Source organism: Netta rufina, assembly GCF_964035555.1.
Source record: "Netta rufina genome assembly, chromosome: 5".
In the NCBI taxonomy this organism is placed as follows: Eukaryota; Metazoa; Chordata; class Aves; order Anseriformes; family Anatidae; genus Netta; species Netta rufina.
Genome location: NC_140128.1, coordinates 44914509 through 44936908, shown reverse-complemented (window position 1 = coordinate 44936908; position 22400 = coordinate 44914509). Strand labels below are relative to the sequence as shown.

The 22400-nt window shown below is 44.1% G+C and overlaps 1 long non-coding RNA gene across 1 annotated transcript in view; it reads left to right on the top strand.

Annotated features, from left to right (window-relative positions):
* The first annotated feature begins 7958 nt into the window (after window positions 1-7958).
* The window catches only part of LOC311210595, a 46189-nt gene continuing 31747 nt past the window's right edge, over window positions 7959-22400 (top strand). Inside the window, exon 1 of the long non-coding RNA XR_014618538.1 lies at window positions 7959-8029. This is a non-coding gene — a long non-coding RNA (uncharacterized lncRNA). The remainder of the gene's footprint in view (window positions 8030-22400) is intronic.

Below are 22400 nucleotides of genomic sequence, written 5' to 3'. Positions count from 1 at the left end.
CCTTCCATGGAATTTATTTGTAATTGTTGATGTGGCTTCCTTGCCCTCTGGGCACTTGTTTTCTTGCAGAACAGAAGCACCATTCAGAACGGCCTATTGTTTAACTAAGGAATCGCAGGTGGAAACATCACAGACTGAAACTATTAATCCAAAAAGCAATGTACTAGTCTGTCATTTTTGTTCATACGTAAGTGCATCTTATTAAAATATGGGGGAATAGCAATAGCAGTACTTCATTGTTTGTTTTGTTGTTCGTTATTTCAGCTAGAGTTTAATGAATGTGAGAGCTTCTTTCCAGGAGCAAAAGGAAGGCACATAGCATTGACTGCTGAAGTGGTAGATAGCAGTTTTTCCTTAAGAAAGTAGATACTAAAACAAAAAATCTAGAATCAGAATCTGGGATCTTTGAAAGGGATATAAGCCAACTTGGCATTCAATTCTCAGTGAGAGTTGAAAGGTCAGTATAAGAATTTGGCCAGCTAAGCCTCAGCATGTCTTGCAGGATGTTTAGGGCTGTGGTGCCACAGTAAATAGCAGGTTATTGCCAAAACATCATTTCCAGTCAGACAGGACAAGTAAATGAACAAAGATCAGAGTGCATCACCAGGCATTAGAATTGCAAGTGCAGGGATGCAAATTCAGAGCCAGGGAGTGTAGCCATGCTAGCTGGAATGTGAACTGATAATTTTTTGATGTCAGCTTTTGCTTTCTTCCCAGGCAGATGTCTTCCTAGCCTTCTTGCCATTGCTTTTCAAGCTCGGTTGGTAGGTTTTATTGCCAAAATTCTTGAAACCATCCCAATTCAATCACACTGGTTTGAGCCCAGTAAATAGCACCTGGTAGCCACCAAAAAGAGGCTCAGGATGGTCTCAGTCTCTCCTTGTGCTGAATACCAAGACTGCAGGGACTCAGACTTAACTTCCTTGCTTTTTGCCTTTCTGACATTTCTTGCATGCCTGTGTAAAAGGCAAGAGATGTTCAGCTTAAAGCTGGCATTTGTGCGGGTTATATGTAAAACAGGATAGTTGTGGTCCAGCCAGTATTTTTATTGCTCAACTTACTGTTTTTCCTGCTTTATTATAGTATTATCAAACATAGATGGCTATGGAAAATATCATGCTTCAATACTGTATGTGAAATGAGTACAAGAGGATGTGTCCACATCACTTTCAGGGGCTATCTCTGCAGTGGAGCAAGAGTTGGTTGATTCTGAAAACAGTAGTCACCTAGGACATCCACCAACAGTTCTCCCCCAATCTAGCTGATATGCATCACCCTTGAAAAACATCTGCAATCTTGCATAATTACTCCCCATTATTTTTATTTCTTGGGGGGATGAGCAGGACATTATGAAAGCCTGGTTAGCCTAACCCTAACCCCTAATGCTAACCCTCTGCCACTCAGTTAATGTTGAAAATAGGGGAAAAGGAGGCTTGATCATTTTGTCAAGAAAATCAATATTTGCTTTTTAATTTCTTTAACTTGTTCCTTCTTTAATATACTGATACTTGCCACTTTGGGATCTGAGCAGTCATCTATGGCTGGAGATTACGGTCCTTACATCTGGGAATCTTGGTTCTGTTAGTTACCAGTCATTTTGGCAAGTGATGTCACAGAGCCATGGTGTTGCAGACAAGTTTAAGGCAGATTTTTTTAGAGATGGCAGGATAATTGTAGGACATCATGGCAGATGGTACTTCTGGACACCATAGACTATTCAGCCACTGCCTTTTTTTTTTTCACTGTTCTATGACAGAGGTCCCCAGTCATATCCACACCTGCTAGTTCACATCAGCCAGGTGACTTCACTTGTTCAGTAGAGCAGACTCAGCAATTGTGAAGCTTTGTAGCACAGCTTTAGAAATTATTCTGATGTCATTCCGTTTATATTGTCTGGTGTCAATTTTTTTGGAAACAGTTTTTCTCAGAGAATTAGAACAATTGAAAGTGATTCTGCTTAAGTTCTACATGCTAAAAAACATCTATGCATTTTATTTTAGTAAGCAGGGAGATGAGGAAAAAAAGCTTGTAAGGTAGGGGAGTAGGGGAAATCTTTCTACTGGCTGCACAGGCTCCCAGATTCTCCCAGTATGTTCCAGACTCGTGTCAGTTCCTGGTGCTTTTTGCTCTATATGCTACCTCAGACCTGTCCCTTATTTATGGGTTGCTGAGATACGGATGTGCCCTTTGGTAATCCCTACAGAGATTGTCTGTCGTGAACATTGCTCTCCTGTCTGAGTAAAGCTCTGTATGTTTACTGTGCTAGTAGTCCTTTGCAACCCATGATATTATTCCTGCGTGAAGTCTAGTGACTACATGGGATGGCATTCATGAGGCATGTTATAGGGCCAGGACTTCTTCCCTACACCCATTGAAGCTAAGCCTATTTGTTGCTGCATAGAAGACAGCCTGCATACAAGACTGATGCCAGTTTGAACTTGAGTCACTTACAAAAATGTTCTGTTGTCTTGGGAGTAGCTCAGGTGCTGCAGATGCTTTGGAGTGTGTTATTCTGTGGGTTTTCAATGCATATTTTCCCCTCAATTATTATGTAAAAGATATCCTCCCTGCCCACCTTCCCTCCCACTCAGGAAACTGGCCGCTGAATAAGTGTAATAGATTGACTGAAGGTGTTTCCTGCCTCCGAAAGTCATTTTCAGTTATTGCACTTTGAAGTCTTGTTGAAAGTCAGGTCTAAAAAAGAAGACAAAAGCTTGTATTCAGTTTGTTCTCTTTTCTAGCCTCCACCATGGCAACAAAAAGCAACTAGAACTGTCTTTCTCCTCTCTCTCAGTCCACAGAAAACCACCCCAAACCTGGCCTAACCAGGACACAGAAGTTAACTTTCCTCTTTCAAAAAGTGACATTGCCTTTCAATGTCCTATTTGGTCAAATTTCACCATCCAACTTAAAGATGGTCATGCCAGCAGCTCAGTACACCTTTTATTCCTTGTGAGGAACATAAGAAAAAGCAGAAATGTGCTGCTTAGGAGTTACAATACTACATAGCAGTCCTCAGCCAATAGTTCTGGCAGCTACAGACTGTGGAGAACTTATGTGAGCAGAAACCAGGTTATATCCACATCCAACTTCGGAGACATTCCAGCATCTATTATAACAGTAGAACTATCCCAGGTGCAGTACTAAATAGAAGGTGTTCTACTTTTTTTTTTTTTTTTTTTTTTAACCAAAGCTGCTGCTGAGCGTAGCATTTGCTGCAAATTCTTCATTTTCTGCATGCAGCTAAACACCCCAGGAAGATCCACAGCACTCATGAAGACGTTCACCTCCATAACCTTTTAATGAGTGTAGCATTATCCTTTCCACGCACTGCTCTGCTTTCGAGGACAACTTCTAACTTCATGTCCAGCATTTGTCTTGTCTCTGAGGCCAGACAGAGAGACTGAATTGTGTGCTGTGATCTTCCATTTGATTTGAGAACATCTGAACCAAATTAAGTACAGATTTTTGTTCTGTTTTGTTACTACTTGTGTGTGGACATGTGTGCATATATATAAAAACCTTCTCCTGTGAAGACCTTTAGTCAATCTTTTAGTCAATCTTTTCTTTCAAGGTTATTTTAAAAGCAGTAGAACTGGATTTGTTCCCAGGACAACACTGTACATTACGGTGATGTATGTTCTAGTTTATTCTCCCCTTATTTCTCTGTTGCAATATAAAAGGGACTGGAGTCCTGCTTTCCTAGTTGTTCCCAAGAGATGCATCTGAGTTCAGTGGTACATGGAATCCTGAAGGACCCTTTTGGGGTCTGAGGAAGTGGTGTAAATGAGTCAGAGCGATGTCAAGCAGAAGGAGCACGTTGGGCTTACATTGCTTCAGGGCACTGAGCAATGATGGACAGGACAGAAGGCCGTTTGTCATTCAGCATGAGTCACATAGGTCCTGTCTTACCTGAATCTGTGAACTTGCAATGGCAAGCAAGAACACACACCACTTTTTGGATCCCAGTCTGAAATTGTATCACTGAGTGCTTCCTCTTATTAATGACAATAGTAACGTACACTTTCCTCACCCATTGTCCTGTCTCGCCTATTTAAATGGCAAGCTGATGCTAACGCTTATTTTTTGCTGAGTGCTTATACAACACTTTTGTACAGCAAGGCCCTGTTTTGGACTTTGCTGCTGTAAGCAACTAAGGAATGAATGCTCTGCAGGGGAGGCCACAGATAAACCTATCCAGCCCAGTGTCCTGTCTCCAGCAGCATTAGGAGATTGTGCTTAAGAAGAGCAAAGAAAACTGACCGCCATCTCAGATCCATGACTAGCATCCAGTCTTTGATTTGGGATGCTGCAGACTCACCTCTGCCTTCTTCCTGTTTATGGACATGTCCTTAGATTTGTCACCCTTCTTTATGGAACTGCTTATGCCATTTGCCTTTAAAACCTGCTGTGGCTACAGATTGCTATGTTTGCTGCCTGTTATGTTTAAAAACAAACAAGCAAACAAAAAAACATATTGCATCTGTTCTAAGCCAATGTCTTACTAGTTTTGGTGTGTGGTTTTTGTTCTAGGTGGGATTTAATGAAGAAAAGCTCTTCATCCTATTTTTGGGTAGCTTTCTCCGCTCCATTGAAAAATGATACCTTCTTAAGTCTTTGTAAGACAGCTGTGCCATCATCTATGTCATTTTAACTGCCTTTCCCTACAAAGTCCATTATGTCCTTCTTGTGATGCTGAGACTAGAACTGCATGTCAGTCAGGATGTGGGTGCACCTGGATTTTATGTACTGGCAAAATGATGTTCTCTGCATTGTTCTCAACACCCTTCCTGATGATGCTCAACAATGTGAAGCCTCTTTTGGCTGACACTGCATTGAGCTGATGAATGAAACTGTGAATAACTAATGAGACTATGCTATTGTGATCGAGGCTGGCTGTGGTATGCAGTTAAATATAGCCATACTGATTTTTTTAGAAACTATTTAATTGCCAGTCTCAGTGCAAGACTGATATTATCGGCCAGGATGACTGCTCTGAATTGGACTGCTTTGGATTACTGTATATTTTTGCAGTCTCCCCTTTCTCTCTGCCTGGAACATCAATAGTACACCTTACTGTACAAACTAGATCGCTCATAAGTAGTATGCCTGCACATTCCTCCTGGATTTGTGAGCAAGAGCCCAAGGCCACTTTTAAACTTAGGTCTCTTGTTCAAAAACTTGATTATGAGGATGTGGAAACACTTCTCTCTTATGCTTTCTTTTGAAGAGGTTTTATGACTCAGATGCACAAATTAACTTTCAGATGAAAGTATGGTGGAAGCTTTAGCCCAGGAGCAACACCTACCCTGTTTTATAATCCTGTCACGCATATAGCTTTAACATAAGCCTGTAGAATAAACACAATTTACCTATAGAAACAATTAGGCAACCACAGCTGTCATTCAGGGAATTTCCAGCAGATTAGTAACAAGCTGTGAAGAGCCTGTGGCCTGAAATGCAACCTTGAGCCTCTAATTCCTGGATATCATTTGTGTTGAGATGGTTATTGCTGCTGAACAATTAACAATTAACACCTGGAAAACTCTTTAAAAAATCTGGGCTTTTATTTATTATTTTTTTTTTTCTGTTTTCAGCATGCTACGTCCCACATTCTGGCATGAATCACAGCTTGTTGTCATCCAGCTCTTTCCTGTGGTCTGCATGGCTAGCATTCAATGACAGCATGCTATAGAGAAGAATCATTGATCCAAGGAAACTATGAGGTACACTTATTGTTCTTTCTCCACTGACCTCTCAAAATAAAATCAGAATAGCCTATTTTGTAATATTCACCCAAGAATTTTAAACAATCTAGGGGAGATGAATGTTTCATCAGTGTACATACAAAAAGAAGTTTGCTAACATTTTTTTTAATGAATCGAGTGGAAACTGCAACTCTATTTTATGTTACAAAGTGTTACATTCTTATATTTATTGACACTTCCTACTGTGGCCATCTTTGGTATATCTGAGCTTATTCAAATGTCAGTGAATCCTGATAGGTCACATCAGTGCAGCTGGTGTTGTGTCACTGATTGCATACTTCTAGCACACAACAAATGTCTCTGGAAATGAGTTAGTCTTTTGAGGGCTGGTAACAGACACTGGGTATTGTACCCTAAAACAGTAACGAGCGTCCTATGCTTTATGCCAGTTTAACCTCATTTAAGAAGCTGCTGATGACAATGCTGCTAGTGATTGTTACAATCAAAGACCTGCATTAAGGCAGTTCTATTCTACAGGCCTAGAAATACTGTTTTGCTACGTGTAAATTTCACAGGATTCATACAGTTTCTTGCTGCTGTGGATGTTCCAGAGATGTGACTACCTCCCAGAACTACACAGGCCTCTTTTTTCAGGTAATTGACATACAAGTAGTTGTGAGGATTCAGCTACAAGTATTATATGAAAGTAATTATCATAGATTCTGCATAGCCTGTACATGGAGAGCCCCTTCAGCTATGATGGATCCAGACAGACATGCTTTTGTGAAAGAGTTTTAACTTCCCGTAGTGACGATACAGCTGGCTGGTTGCTTTCTGGAGCAAGGGATCAAATGCCTGAAGAAATACAGTACTTTCTACTTCTAAGATGGGTTCTATGGGCTACTGAGGAAAGAAAGATGAGTGAATTTGAGAGTCTGGGAATAATGTGAGTTTGGGAACGGCAACTCCAGCTTCAAGATCCTTGTAAATTTGAACAGGTCAGAATCCCATTTCTTGCTCTCTCAATGCCACTGCTGCTTGAATCAGTGGAGAGATTCCCACTGAATTTTAAGGCTGGCTGGATTAGCTGTTAGACTGTTGTACTGGAAAGGCATGCAATCAAAAACACCACGATGCTCTCGCTGTGGGCTGGAACTGAGGATGGCCAAGTACAACTGCTCAAGTGCAGTTGTGCAGCATAACCCTGATGTGCCGCCATGAAGATGGTTGGTTGTGTTTAGATGCAAGTGAAACCCTGCCTGGGCAGGAGCTGCGGTTTGGCATCTTAGAGCCACCAGGGCTCTCTGCAGGCACAGGGAGCTACAACAAGGAGCTTGAGTCAGAGGTGTAATTTCCAAATTGTAGGGTTTGATCTGCAGAAGTTATCCCAGTGTTAACTTCACTGCAGCCAGTGAGACTTCTGGCAGTCATGTGGCTTACCAGGAAGAGCCTTCAACTGGAAAATAATTCTCAGGTGCCTTGCACAGAATGGAAAGTCTAGAAAAGATGATTTTGTTACGGGATTTTGTACAGTGCTTATTTTCTTACTTGAATGTGCCCTAATGATTAAGTAGTTTCATGAAGTAATTATCTATTTCCTCCAAGCCTTACTGATAGGAAGGGATGAGCAGCCTCGTTATCTAGCTCTGATTCTCAGCCCCTCACACACGTAGCCATGCACATGCCCTTATTCTCGGGAGTCTCCCCATGAACTCCCGGGCAACAGCCGCTTCCCTAACGCTGAGCGTGTGTTTTGAGGGGCAGACGGGCCAATTGCGAACATGTGAGCTCTCAGCCTTTGGGAAAACCAAGGCAGCCCGTGCTCCCGTAATTAAAGACTCGGTGTGTAAGCTCACCTCGCTCGGCCCTTTCCCTTCTCCCGGCCGAGGGGACGCCTTAAGGGGCAGCAGGGGATGTTATAGGGCCAGGACGTCCAGCGGAGGAGACGAAGAGAGGGACGGGGCCACCGGGGGGGGGGGGGGGCGAGGGGTGACAGGGAGCCGGGGGGAGGCGGGGAAGCGCCAGCCGCGCCGCAGCACGGCCATGTAAGGGGCGGGGGGAGCCGTGCCGAGCCGGGCCGTGCCGAGCCCCGCTCAGGGCTCCCCTCGGGCTCCTCCCGTGCGCAGCGCTAGGGGGAGCGGCGGCCGGGAGGGCGGCGCCGGGGCGGGCGGCGCGGGGCCATGGCTCCGGGGGAGGCGGCGTCGGGCTGAGCGGCCGGCAGCGCGCCGGGAGCGCTCTCCGCCACCATGAGGCGGCTGCCGCGGCTCCTGCCTTGCCTCCTCCTCCTCTTGCTGCTGCTGCTGCTCCTGCTGCCTGCCGAGGTGAGGCGAGACGAGACGCGGGGCGGGGGTCTCCCGCCCGGGGCGCAGCCCGCCCGCCGCACCTGCCCCGCGGGGAGGCCCAGGGCAGGTGTGCGGCTGGGGCCTCCCGGCCGGCCTTTGTCCCCAACCGGGGCTCGGTCCCCTGCCGGGGTCCTGGGGGCTGCCCCCTTCTGGGGAGCTCAGCTCGGGGGGGGGTGGCTGCCGGCTGACACCGGAGGCAGGAGCCCGCGGGACGGCCGGGCGTGAGGGTGCCCCCGGGTGCTTGCCTCGCTGAAAGCTACCTGGGGGATGGTTCCAGTCCCCCCTGCTGTGTAGGGTAGCCTGCCCTCGTTGTGTCACTGCTGGTTAATTAGTAATGCGTTATTTGCACTTCTCCCACGCCAGCAATGCGTGTCGCCCGCTGGGTCCCAGGCTTCAGGAGAGGTGTGGGTACTGGGCAGTAAAACCCTGCTGTGCTGTGGACAGAGCGGACCTGGCGGTGTACGGCTGTGGGTCAACTGGAGGCCTCTATTGGCACGGTTGTGTTTCAAGCTTACCTCTACACCTGAGCATGATGCAGGATGTTCTTCCAAGAACACCTTTGGGTGATGTAAATTGTAATCCCTTGCCAGGTCATCCACCCATCGCTGGCTGGCATAGACTTTCACCCCATGCTTGTCTTGGCTGATGATTCTCTGACGTTTCCATAGGTATGCTACGTGACTGCTGCGAGCTGTCATGTCTGGGGGCTTGCTGAACTTTTGCTTCCAGAAATACTTGCTTGGCTGCTCTGCTTTGACCGTTTCTCCTACAGAAGCGTGAGCATGTGTTGGTATGGACCAAGGTGCTCAGTAACCTGTGCTGACAGTTCCCCTGGCTTGTGTTTCAGGCCCACCCTGAGTGTCACAGAGCAGAATTACACCACCTATTGTTTAATTGTTTTTTCCTTATCTTACATCGGTACCAGTTTGTGATTACAGACAACAGTTATTGTAAATCTTTGCTTCATCCTCTTTTTATGTTTTACGGATTCAGTTTTGGGTACCTGTGTTTCTGTAGTTCCATCTCCTTTTGCTGTTGTACGAAGGCTGGGAGTCATGGTCTGACAATGCTGAAGACTGCAATTTTTGACAGTCTCGGTTGTGACATGACCCTTACCAGTGAGCCAGGACTCTGGGTCCACCAGCATTCTTGACTGGTGCTGTTCAGTACCTTGTAGGGTTTTGAATATTGGGAGCACCTGCTTGATCTCTTGAGAGAGGTGGGGGAATGGGAACCGAGTCCCTGTGAAAATCATTCACTTGTTTGAAATAGCTAAGTTTCAGTATGGCTGCTTGTGGTGGTAAGGGGGGTAACGTGTGAAAAGTGTGTGTCGGATTTGTGTAACTCATTAATGCCAATAATAAAGATGTGAAATAAAGCTTTACTTGGAGGGAATGATTGCTCTATGCATAATTAGTCTCGCTGCCTGTTCCAAGTACCATTGATGTGGTTTTGTTCTCTAAAAATAAGGATGGCATCTAGTAGGGAACAGTTTGGCTCTGTGTGGTGAATTCTTGGCACAGGTTAAGGCAGATGTCAGTGCTGGCCACTGTTGTTCATGGTGTGGCATGTGTGTGGGTACAGGGACGTGGCCTGGGGCTACCTGGTGAGTTATCCTGAAGGATGAAGGAGGCAGCAGCTGGTGGGACCATCAGGCATGTGCCATGAGCTGGCTTCATGTAGTGCTGGTAAGAAACTATGGCCCCTTGTCTGCAGTCTCCCTGCTAGCCTGCAAGAGGGAGGACAACGAGTTGGATGGAAGCAGCTTGGCAGGATCCGGCCTCCACGTTGCCTCTGAGACGACGGCTGTGGGGTCGGTGAGGGCACAGAGCTCCTAACACAGGCAGCATTGTCAGCCCCAACACACGCGAGGGCCGGGAAGCGTCCCGAGCTGTGGAACGGCTGTGTCACGGCAGCTCCTCGGTGGTGTGACAGGCATATGATCTTTCTATGGTGTCTTTTACTCAAGGATAAGCATCTTCCCTATTTTTTTTTCCTTAACAAATTACAAAATAGTGGGCAAGGTTGGCTTTCTTTTGTTTTAAAAACAAGACAAAGGAACCTTGTTTTGTGTTTTTATGGGAGCTGGTGGTTTGAGAATGATCCTGGTAGTGATACAACAGCATAACATCCACTACTCAAAAATAATAGACTTCTAAGCTCCTGTGTTTGTGTGGTTGTTTTGGTGCTTAGAATTACAAATGCCTTTTATGTGGACCTAACAGCCTGTTCTTACAGCTTATTCCCTGCACAGAACTCCTACTGATGCTGCGTGAGTCGATTACATAGGATTATGACTTAATTGCTGACGTGAATTTTGAACTGAGGAGTTTAAATGAAGCACCATCATATTTAAAATGTGGGCTTGCCATGTGTGTATGTTGCACGTCGGTTAATTTCTGCTACGTACTGGTCATTGCTAATCATCCTTGTTGATTCTTGTGTGGTACTTATTTTAGTTCATAAAATTATTCTACTCATCACATGAAAGAAAAAGATGTTCAAATTAAGTACCATTTACAAAAAGATTTAGTAAATATTTTGGTGTAAATCTATGCATGGCTCCTTTAGAGCTTTAAAATATAATAAAGCTTGAGAAATGTGAGGCTACCTAGCTGCTACTGTAAAGCCACCCCTGGGTGAAGCCTTTAGCAACCACCATTAGATAGATACCCTTGTTTGGCCTCACTGGTCCAGAGACCTGGGCATGCCTGGAGTTACGCCACGGAGAGCCGGAAGGGAAGCTGTGGCTGTGGACTGTGTTTCCTTGTGTCAGAGGAGCTTGGAGATATACTTCTCATCTGCCAGGACGCATTATTTTCTGTGGTGACTGATGGTTGATGCTCTAATGCAAATGCTTTCATTCTTTTACTAAACCACAGTTTAGGCTTATTTCAAGAGCTTCTGTATGCTCAAAACGAGAACAGATGCTGCGAACACCTTCCGCAATGCTTGATAAATGCTTTGTTTTCAGCGCGGCACAGATGTGCACAGCGACTGTGTATTGCAGCACACTCAGTTGGTTTCCAGTACTTGGATTTTAGTCCACAGCCAGCAATACACAACCAAATATCTTCTTCTGCGTGTTTGAGATCAGAATTCAGGCCTACAGTGGAAATGTTGTCTGTGCAAACAGCCACGCTATTATTAGTACTTCCTCAATTATGTGAGCTACATGCAAGTCTTTGTTGAGGATTTTCATGGCATGTCATTTTTTTGGATTGGAGTTGCGAAGTATGAGAGAGAGAGAAATTGTTACTGTTTTAAAATTTTGGGTTGTTTATTATGTGGGGCTGTTTTTTACTAATCCATATAATTTTAATTTGTGCACTTCCGTCTTCCTACTACAATTACAGGAGATCATGGAGTGAGCATTTCAGCAATGTCAGAGGGTGGTTGGGAACTGGAAATTTGATGTTCGTAGGTATGAAACCATCCCAAGTCATCTGTTTGCTTGGGGTTTTTTTCTTGCTTAAAAGAAGATTTCTGATATGAGCAAAGCTATTGAACCAGTCAGTCTCTGCACAGCTGGGTGCTAACCTGATGTGACTGCTTTTTGTTAGACTTCAAAATTTGAATGTAGATAATACTTTGAGCATCATCAAAGGTCAGTGGGAGTGTAGGAGGAGCTAGTTGAATTTTCTTTAGCAGAGAGGGTCTACTGCTATGTAGGAAGGGGAGAGTGACAGAGAACCTGCCTTAAATGGAGCCATCAGTAGGAAATCAGCTTTCAGCAGGAGATGACTGTGTGGAGGAGGACATTAATTGTGGGGGGAGGTTGCCAACTAAGTGTAGGTGAGCATGTGCTAGAGTGTGAGACGTTAGAAAGCAACTGCTGGGGGGAAAGAGTGATCAGGCATGTGCAGGAAGAGAAGAACAAAACAGATGCAGTGCTCTGGAAAGCAGCACCAAGGCTTTTCTCTAAGCGCTTTCCAGCTGTTCCCAAATGTATCTGCACATAAACAGGCCCCCTGGGGGACTATTAATCCAAAATTCCAGGAAAAAATCCAAGATTAAGTGGGAAAGGTATTTCTGTAATCCAGCAAGGAATGGACGCATACATGTGGTCCAACCAGAGCTAGATTGATGAACTTGTGGCTTTTACTTATCTTCTGAGCCGTTGATGGGCATTTGGTGGAGAGGGCAGGGCAAGACAAGAGAACAGTCATATCTTGCCGTAGAGTCTGCCTGATGTTGATGGTGTTTGGAACCTCACTGAATGTGTGTAGGGTTGTTTTCCCATCGCCACCAGGACATTTGAAGAACCCCTTGTTCCCTTCTAATGAAACCCGTAGTGTGACTGTCACTCTTTTCCCACTCCGATTGATCTGAGACAGCCTGGGCCACGTAAGAAAGCCTGTGTCTCCACCTGTAGAAATGCAATGGTAGAAAATGAAACTGTGCTTTCACCAGCATCTCAGAATAGAGGAAATTGTGTCTACGGCTACAGCCAGAAAAAGGAATGGAAGAAGAATTGGAATCTGCTGGGGTACCAGACCTGTGGGGCTGTAATGGATCTCAGACTTGTGTCCTGCAGGTATTTGCAGGGAAGAGGGCTGAGGCTCATGTCTGAGAGAGCCCTGCTGTGGGGAGGAGAAGGGCTGTAGGAAGGATGACCTCTAATCTCCTGGTCAGTGTCAAGAAGCCTCCTTCTGCCCAGTACTACGCACTCCTCTTGTCTTCCCTTTTGTATTCTTCCACCTCCTACTTGATTGGTGCATTTTTGACTTCTCTAATTGTGTCGTACAGTTTTAGCCAGACTAAATGAGTAAAAAAAATATCTACTATGTCATTGGTGAATTCGTAATGCATGCGTCTTTGTTGTCTCTTTTAAAATGTTGGGGCTTTTTGTTTTCTTTATTGGAAAGACTTCATGGTTTTTTGGTTGATTGGTTTGGTTTTGTGGTGTGCAGGAGAATGCCATCTACATACCGTAGTACTGTTTTCTGTTTACTGTGCACCATATGGGCTAGGGCTGGAATATAAGGAGTAATTTGTGTGAGCTCCCCCCACCCCTACTGAAGGTAAGAGACTTTTGCTTCTGAGCCCATAAAATCATCAAGGCAAGGCTTGAGCACTGGGTCTGGAGCTTTGCTGTAAATTACAGCCTGCCTACTGTAGCCTGGTGAGCAGATGCAGTCTTGTAGTGTTTCTTGTTGGAGGCTGTTGTGTTTTCAAATCGGGTTTTCTACCAACTCTGTACCAGGAAATAAGGAGGGAGCCAAGCACAGGTGCCCAGGATTAGGTTGGTTGTGCTCTGCTCGGCTTGTGAGTCAGGGGCATGCTGCGAAGGCGACGGGGCAGCGGGCAGTGGCCAGAGGGAGGATGCAGCTTGGGTTTGGGGCAGACCAGCCTATGTACACAGAGAGGTATGGGACTGTCTGCGGTGTTACAGACTGCATGCTTCCTGCTGCCTCCCTCTGACGCTCATTTTGCCTGCTGTGTCAATTGCCTGGTCCCTGCAGATAAGTGGAGGTTGCTTTTTTCCACTGCCCACCTTCCCTGCAATTTCCTTATGATCCCAGGGCATTCACTTGAAATTTTGAACTTGCCCAAGATACTGTGCTCCAGAGGAACAAAGGGGAATACCATGGGAGCTCGTTCACTTAGCATCACCTGACCCATGACTAACGGCAATCGATAGCAGCTCAAGGACAGATGATTTGGTGCTTACTGTCTGATTGGTACGCGGAGGGATCACATCCTTGTCTTTCTCTAAACTCGCTCTGCTGCCTGTCCGTGTGTGAGGTGGCCTGTGCGTTTTAAAGTGGAAATGGCAGGGAAGATGCCGGTAGTCTCCAGCACCAACAAAAGTCAAAATGTGAAGAGGAGCCCTGCCTGGCAAGGGCAGCGCTCCTGTGTGCTGGCCCTGCTCTCAGAGACCAAGAGGGAGCTTTGACTGAGAAAGAAGGGGGCTCCCACTGTGAGCCTTGGGGTGCAGGTGGAAGGAACGCACGTTGGTTTCACCATAGCAGAAAGTAGCTGTGTGGAACTGTCAAGAGAGGTTGACTCAGCCTTACCAGTGGTTTTGTCACAGAATTAGGTGTGCCACAGTTTCGCTGTACTTTTAAACATTAAATCGTGATGTTGTTATGAAAACCAGGCTGAAGGGGAAAAACGGTGCTTGTGGAAGCCATCAAATTTACAGATGCAAAGTTGTGTTGTGTTGGTAGAGAAGTTTAGCAACAACCTGCGTTTTCCTTCTTTTGTGGTTACACTCGGTTGTTTTCTCCCATGCTGCAGAAGCTTTACGTACTTGTAAATTCCTCAAAATGAGAGGGAAATAGAATGAACAGTGTTAAATTGCCAGGGTCCTTTTAGGACATTAAATTTTGTTTTCTTTCATTACTTTTCTCCAGTGAAAGCAAACATGGGAGTTCTAATTTTTCTTGGTGCTGCGCATATGATCTCTCATTCACAACCTAATTTGAATTTGGGGAATTATTGACAGGGCATGGTTTTTCTGCTATGTGAATGACATTTTTGAAGACCTTGCAGTCCACTTGCAGGATCAGCCACTGCTGATAGTAGACTTGGAGCTCAATACCAGTAAGAAAAATAAATAATTTTTTGGGCTGTGGTCATGATTCCAGTGCCTTTTTTTTGTGTGTGTGTGAAGTAGGCTGTGCGTTATTAACTGATGTCTTTGATGGCTTCACCTTGTATAGATAAATATTTCTTTTTCTTGTAAAGGAGAAATACAAGTGTAGGCATAGTTTCCTTCTCACGGTTTTTGTAAAAGTGTGTCTTCAACAAAACCAAGGGGAAAAAACAAAGAAAATGAAAAGAAATAGCTCTTTCTTTGGGGAAGTTCAATGTCTTTGGTTCAGTTTGCATAATTCTTTGTGAGGGGAATTCACCTCCATGGTATAGTTCCGCGCAGCTGGGCACCGGGGGAAATAACCAGCCCATCGTTGAGGTCAGGATCTGGCCTTTTTAGCTGGTGTACTGCGGGCACCACAGATGCAGGCCTGGTGTTTAAGCACAATTTCCAATAGATGTATCTGACAGCTGGAGAAAGGAGACCAAGGTACTCTCACATGAGGTAGATAACATTAGCATCTGCAGAGTGAAAATACTTTCCTTTTCTTTTTCCAGTGTCTCTGCAGTGTGAACTTCTATTTCTGGAAGTATTTCTGAGATAGAAGATTTTTATGTGAGTTTGTTTTGCAGTTTTTCTGATGTGGCTAACAGACAAGCTAGTTATTTTTTCTAAAGAACCTTGTACTAGTTTTGAAACTACTCTTACAACCAAAAAAAAAAAAAGTATGCTTGAAAAAGCATACTTTAGTTTTACTTGAATGATCAATCATAATAGATATAAATTAAAGATATTGTCACATCCCCATTAAAATAAATATTTTTGAGTGCGTGCGAAACATTTGTAGATAATGGTATTATGAATGTGTTAACTCAAGTTCAATTTTAAATCGTAATTACGGAGAAGGACAAGGCTGTACAATCTGGAATTAGATCTGTTGGCCCTTTGTCCTTTAATCTCTGTAACAATGCAGGTAATTGTATGTATTTAATAAATCTCAACAATACTCTCCTTTGTGTCTTTTAAAGAAAGAAAAAAAAACAACTTTCCTTTGTCTATAACTTTTATCAAGGACTTGCATTTGGTAATGTTAACATTTTTAGGAGATGCTTAGAACTAGAGAAGGTAGGCAGCTAACAGCGTATAAAAAAATTTATGCCTTGAATCCATTTGGGAAAAAGGCTGCTTTTCCAGCTTAACAATTACGGATGAGATATTATAAAGTGTTTAGCTATTTCTTGTGAGATAAGATTTTAATGGCCAGTGTCCTCCAGCACCATGTCAGAGCATTTTTATCTTGTTTCTTTCTCCAGCTGGAATGGTTTTTCGTTATTGCTGGAAGGTAGTCGATCTAAAATACAAATGCCTTAACACAGGGTATTTATATGTGGATTTGAGACTATGTAATGAAAGTGTAATTGCTCCTGTGCTTTAATTGTGGGCATGTGCCCGATTCCTTTGTGACACCGTAATTTCTGATTTCTGCTACGCGCTTAGAGAAAAAGATTCACATTAAAGAAGCTAATAATTAGACTCTGTATTCATGAAACTGAAAGCCTAAAATACTTGAAAAAAGCAGTTATCCTTAGCTAACTTTGTAATCATGTAACCTGCTTTAAAAAAAAATCTGTTCAACCAGTCTATATATGCTTTCGATGATTAAAGTATATAATGAGTTTATTGTACTCTATGTTAAGCAAACTTTCTTTTTCTTTCTTGCCTGCAATATTTTGCAAAGTACTGGCACTGCTAGTGAGAGTATGTGTTGAGCTGTAGCCAGCAGCAAATATTTGCAGGTGGATGCAATATCTGGAACCGCCTTGAGTAGTACTCATTTCCCAGTACTACAAGACAGACCTACGGTATGTGGTTAAACTGGTATTTAACTATTGTCTTCTGACTCAGTCTTCATACTTTTAAATGCATCTGTTGATTTCCTGGTTCAGTTGGGGAAGCGTATGCTGCAGAAGTGAACAGAAGGCCAGAGCTTGTAATTATTGACTACAGAGTATGATTTCCTCTTCACCCCAGCAGTCTCTTGGTAATGACTCCTAGGTCTCTATGGTTAGGATTTCATCACAGAGCTGCAAATAAAGAAGTTCTCTTTTAAAGTTCTAAAAGTTTAAGCAGCCAAAAAAAAAAAAAAAAAAATCTTTTGTTTCACTTGCCCTGTTTTTGACTTCCAGGAAGATACTTCTGTTCAGAGGTGGCAATTCTTTGTGATTCACAAAGCAGCCCCTGCTCCGTCCTGGCAAAGCTGTTGCCTGCTGCCTGTGCTGTTAGGCAGGAGGTCATTCCCAATGTCTTTCACGGTGCCCTATAGGTTATGCTTACACACACATTCTGTGCAGTGCCTTTCTGTTTTGGCCTGTGAGCAGTGTGCACTGTGCTTGTTCCAGTGCCTACCTTTAAGGCTCTTTACGTCACCTGACACAGTTGCTACTATTTATTTATTTTCCGGCTCCTCTTAAAGATAATCGAGTAGTCAATTGCAATGTCCAGCTCTGCCAAAGACCAGTTGCTGCAGATGATGGGGTGATGCCCTGTACTCCTGTGTGTGCAAAGCTGGCTGCAGGGAAGAAATCTGAGGTTGTCGTGAAAAAAAAAAAAAAGATGTCAAAAAGAAACAAGGTACCTCATGTGCTGAGGTTTATTTGGAGTTCTGTTGTATACAGTATTTGTCACTGCTGTCTTCAGATGGTTGAAATGAACTTTGAAGCAATGGTAACCTAAGATTTGCAGTACTAACCTGGTTAGCTGAACGTTTTGTCTCCTGCAGAAAAATTTGGAAAAGATAAGAGATAATCAAATTTCACTTTCCCTGTTGAGCAATGGTCTCTTAATATTTGCTCTACCAAAGTAAGGAATTTGCTGCTCTGTCATCCAGGGATGCTGTAGGACTTCTGAACTCCTACTGGAGGTTTGAGGATTAAGTTAATGACCGAGCTCTTTTAAGGACTTTGTGCTGTCAAGGTTTGTCTGAGGGCAGAGGAGCTGCTCACCTGAGCTGGAGGGTGGACAGGATGTTTCCAGAACTATGTAAATCCATTTCATGCTTGTCTTTGCAGGCTGCAAGGAAGCAAGACATGATGTGATGTCTTTCCTTCTGTCAGCTGAACAAACTGTCAGCGTCTGAAAAGGTTCTGATTTCCAGCTGTGCTCTGGCAGCTTACTTGATTGAGTTTCACAAACTCCCATGTACATGGGTAAAGCTATCCAAGCTCCTGGGGCAGGTCTCTGAGCCATAGCTTCTGAAACCAAGCCATGGTTTCACGTGACCACTGGTCAAAATAATCTTCTCCTCCAGTTGCTTCCCCTCACATCTTTTCTGCACATTCCTCCTCTGTTTTGCACTGGTTATGTTTTGTGATCTGGAGGTTGTAAATACGGTAGGACATTGTGCATTTGTACAAAGCTAATATTAAAGGATCTCGATGGGGTTAGGACTTCTGGCAATGGTTTCTTAAAAAAATAAATAAATAAATCTTTCTCAGTTGCCAGGTGCATGTAGAAACTGAGCATAGTGCCCCACCACATCTGTCTCTACCAGGATTCACTTCTGCCCATGAACTGTCAAAAATGAGAGCTGGAGGAAAAAAGCTTCCCTTGCACAACTTCCTGTGTTTTATGAATACAGTATTCCCTTTTGGTCATGAATGGGTTATAAATTGGACAAAAGCTGGGTTGTGGGGTCTCGTCCCTTTCTTCTCTGAGTGAATTGGTTAATTCTTGTGGGTTTGTAGATAGGAGAGGCATTCCTTACATCGGGCACAGATGGGGAAGGGTTTCTTGTGCTGTGAGATAGACATTCACCCCTAGACAGAGGGCAGCCTGTGGTAAACCACTTGTGTGGTGTGACTGAGGCAGCACAAAACCTTGGCAGGCACTTAGTGGGGCAGCAGATTTCATCTGGGATGCTTAGCATGTTGCGGAGCAAATCCGAGCTGTGAAACAGCTCCTTGGAGTGAGTGGGGATAGCGAGGGGGGATCGGGGTGCTAGGGAGCAAACTGTACCTCTGAACGTGTTGAGAAATCAGGGGCCAAGATAATACCCATTGTATTGAAATGGTGGGAAAACCAATATGCTAGTAAAATGTCTTTGAAATGGCTACCAGCAGGCTGCTCAAACTCAAAATTGTGTTTGTTGTACCTAACAAATGACCTGGTTGTTGCTTTTGGTTACACAGCAAATCCTTTTTTTTGCCAGGGAAGAAATCCTACAGTTTGTTTCTGGATGTCCTCAGCACAGTAACAGGCCTTGTGGGCAATCTGTGGTCTGTAGACATTGGGTGGTGGTTGGAGGACTCTAATTTGCGATGTTTCTACCCCAAATTTAACACATCAAAGGGAGCAAAACGAGAACCATGCGTGGGCACAGTTGGGGAGGACACAGAAAAGAAAGCATGTGAGAGGCTAATTGACTTCGGGGTATAAGCACTCTTTCATCATGTCCATCTCTAAGAAACCAAAAGCAGGAACAGAAGTTTCTAAAGAAAAGGAAGTAGATTATTGGGGGAGGATGATGAGTAAACACAGCATACAGGAGGAGCAAGACTTCAGCAGCCTACGTAAGTTAACAGTGTGTATCAACTGTTGAAGCAGTGCCCAAGTATGTGCTGTTTCATTACAGAGAGCTGAACCGTATTCGTCTCGGAAATAAAACTGGTCAGCCCCCCCTTCTTTTTAATTAGATCCTGTTGGGATGAGACATCCCTTCCTGAAATGAGAGAGGTAGAAATCAACCCCCTCATTCCCAGTCCTTTGCGCCATTGACAGCTGTGATAATATGACACTATCGCTTGTAATTTGGATACTGCTTAAACTGGTAGAAGGCATTTCTAGGCAGCTAGTATTGAACTTGTAACCTCACGTAGCAGGAGCCTACAAGTTGGATGCAGCTTATAACACACTGATGATGATCAGTATCTGCTGACAGTCACGCTTGTTTTTAAGCATGCATATGTGCACACAAGCAGCCTATAGTTAGGCAACATTTCTATGCTGCAAGATCCAGCACTTGAAAGTTAGGTAATGTCAGAATTAAAGCCCTTCCAAGGGTGGTGGCAGGGCACAGGGCACACTCTTCTCTTTCACCCCTGTTTAGCTGCCTTTGCTCAGTGCTGGCCCCTCATCAGAAGGAGCAGCTATCAGGAAGCTTCAGCCTGATGGGACACGGTCTGTGGTAAAGATGAAGATGCCTCTGTGCGGCTCCCCCAGTGCACCTTTGCCATGAGGTGGCTCTCCCACTTCTGTGCTGAAGCAGCTTTCAAGCCCAGGTAAGCACCAGCCTGGCCAGGTTGCATGGGCCTTGCAGCTGAGCGGGTGTCTGAGGAAGGGCCCCACTGGGTGCCCTGCTGACTGGGACCCTGTCGCATAGGGTCAGCTTTCTGGCATGGCCTTGGATCTGCCTTGTACAAGCTCCAAAATTGTGTGTATCATGGCTACTGGTCCCCAGCTTCCTGTTGCCTCTTCCCCGCCTTCCCATGCTGCTTCCTGACATGCCTTTGGCTATTTCACCCATTTTTGCCCCCCAAATCTTCCTCATATAGCGTAGTCAGTGTTTGCCTACAGTCTTTCAGTACATGCTTTATCTCCAGGTAGCTTTGTGCTGGTTATTGCCCTCTGCTCCAGTTCTGCAAAGACATGGGTAGGCACAAGTCAATTCGGCCGTTTTATGTTGATCTTCCGAAGCTGCCTGATGTACGTAAGGTTTTGCCAGTGATGGCAAAGGCTACTTCAGCGAAGGGAGGGTTACTGGGGAGGGGTAAAAGGCTGCCTCTTGCCAGAATTCAGAGCAGTGCTGTACAGCAGGATGAGGAGAAGGTCATTGGGGTATTTAATAATGGCACAGCGTGTCATGTGTTTTTCACTCATTCTTACTTTTTCAAACATTTGAGGCATTTTGGCTTCCACATTTCGTAAATAATGAATATATCTGGCCAAGTATGGGCACTAAGCCTGAAAAATCCCTCACCGCATTGAGGCACTTGAGGTAAGTTACAAGGAAATTAAAAGCAAGGGGCCTTTTGCTAGGAAGGCCTGGGCAGCGTTGCACTCTGGCTGCCTCAGCAGTGCCCTGCTGCGAGCTGTGCCACAGCCTGGCATTGAAACCTTTCCTCCCTAAATCCTGTTATCTGGGCCAGATAATCCCGTTAAAGCTTAAAGGAGGTGAAAGCTCCAGGCCTTCTGTAAAATCTTGGCCTTTTCTTAAAGCAGGTATGGATGGTCTGTCTCATTACCGGTTTCTAAATCAAATATCCAGTTTTCCTAAGCCTTCTATGTTTCTTTCTGACTGCAGTTTGTCAGTCATTTTGATTGCAAATCCTTCCCTGATAGCCTCCATTTTTATACTGTTCCTTGTTACAATTTTAGAAACGTGGCAGATTTCTTATTTTAGCACTTTCATCAATGTGAATCTTCACTGATTTTTTTAAAGGCTAATTCTGAAAGTCAGTGCTGTTCTTTACATCCTTCCCTTTCCCCTTTCCTTTTCTGCCCACAGCTCAAATCAGATTTTAGTTATGTGGGTAGAATGGGTTTTAGTGATGTGGAGGAAAAAGGATGGTTACATGCTGTGGCGATGAGGTGGAATAAATGCCTATGTAGTTTATGGCACAATAGCGTTTGTTGCAGAACTTGGCTTGTAATTGCACACGGTGTACGGCTCAGTTTCCATCCAAATTTTCTGTCATGCTTGTCTTCGTTTTTGCGTATATATGTCACAGCATAGTTCGTTTTAGTTTGTGTTTATTTAGTTTGCTGTGGTGGAGGAGGGTGTTTTAATTGAAAGCAAAAATTCCTGTGAACCATGTGCTGCGCTTCAGTCAGCTCTAATTAAATTTCTTTCTCCTCCCTGATTTCAAGTTGTTTCCCTGTTGTGTCTGTAAGTGAGACCTTTTGGGGGAAATTCCCATTGCTGCAGTTATGCCACAGTCCAAATTTATGATCTCATAGTTCACTGTGCATTGATCAGAGATGGTATCAAGGACTGTGATTACAGACACATTCTTCACATGGAAAGAGATTACAGTAGGTTAAATATTACTTCTGCAATTCCTTTGCTCAGTATTTCAGAGTGATAATGGAGAGCAGTGTTATTGAGCCCTCTGGGAACGCTTCTCTTCCCGAAGGTGGAGAACGAGGCAGGAGGGGCTGAAGCAACACAGCGAAGTGATGACGCATGGCTCGGACTTACTGCATTTCAGTGCTGCTGTCTGACTGCAAGAGGCTCCTGCTCTTGCTTTGTCTTTCTGCATGAAAGTAACGCGTAATACAATTCTGACCATATATACACACACGTATATGTATTTGTGAATGTAGAACAAGAGAGAAGTGAACCTTTAGTGTGAAATAATTCATTTTGATATTTAATTTTGTTTAGTATCAAGTATTGTTTGAAAGAGGCTAAAGGAAAAGGAACTGTGTGTTGAGATAAGCAGTAGGAGAATTAAAAAAGAACAAAAAAAAAAACATGCACTTGGCATAAAAGATGTCCAAATGCACTGTGATGTTTTCCAGGCACTGGCATTTTATTTTTTTTTTATTAACATTATAAACCGTTTTTTCTTATTTGTTGAATCTACAAAATTACAAAAAGAACCGTAATAATAATACATTTAACTGTTCCCCAAATGTGTGTTTCAGTTATTTTACTGATCCTTTGTGTTTAAAGAGGAATCTTGCTCTAACAGGTTTTAACTTCTACAGCTTATTAAGAAACCATTAGTCTGACAAATAACCATGTGATTTATTGCAGGGAAAAAAATGGTGAATCAGAGAGAGAAGTACTTGAATGCCTTCATCTTAGGC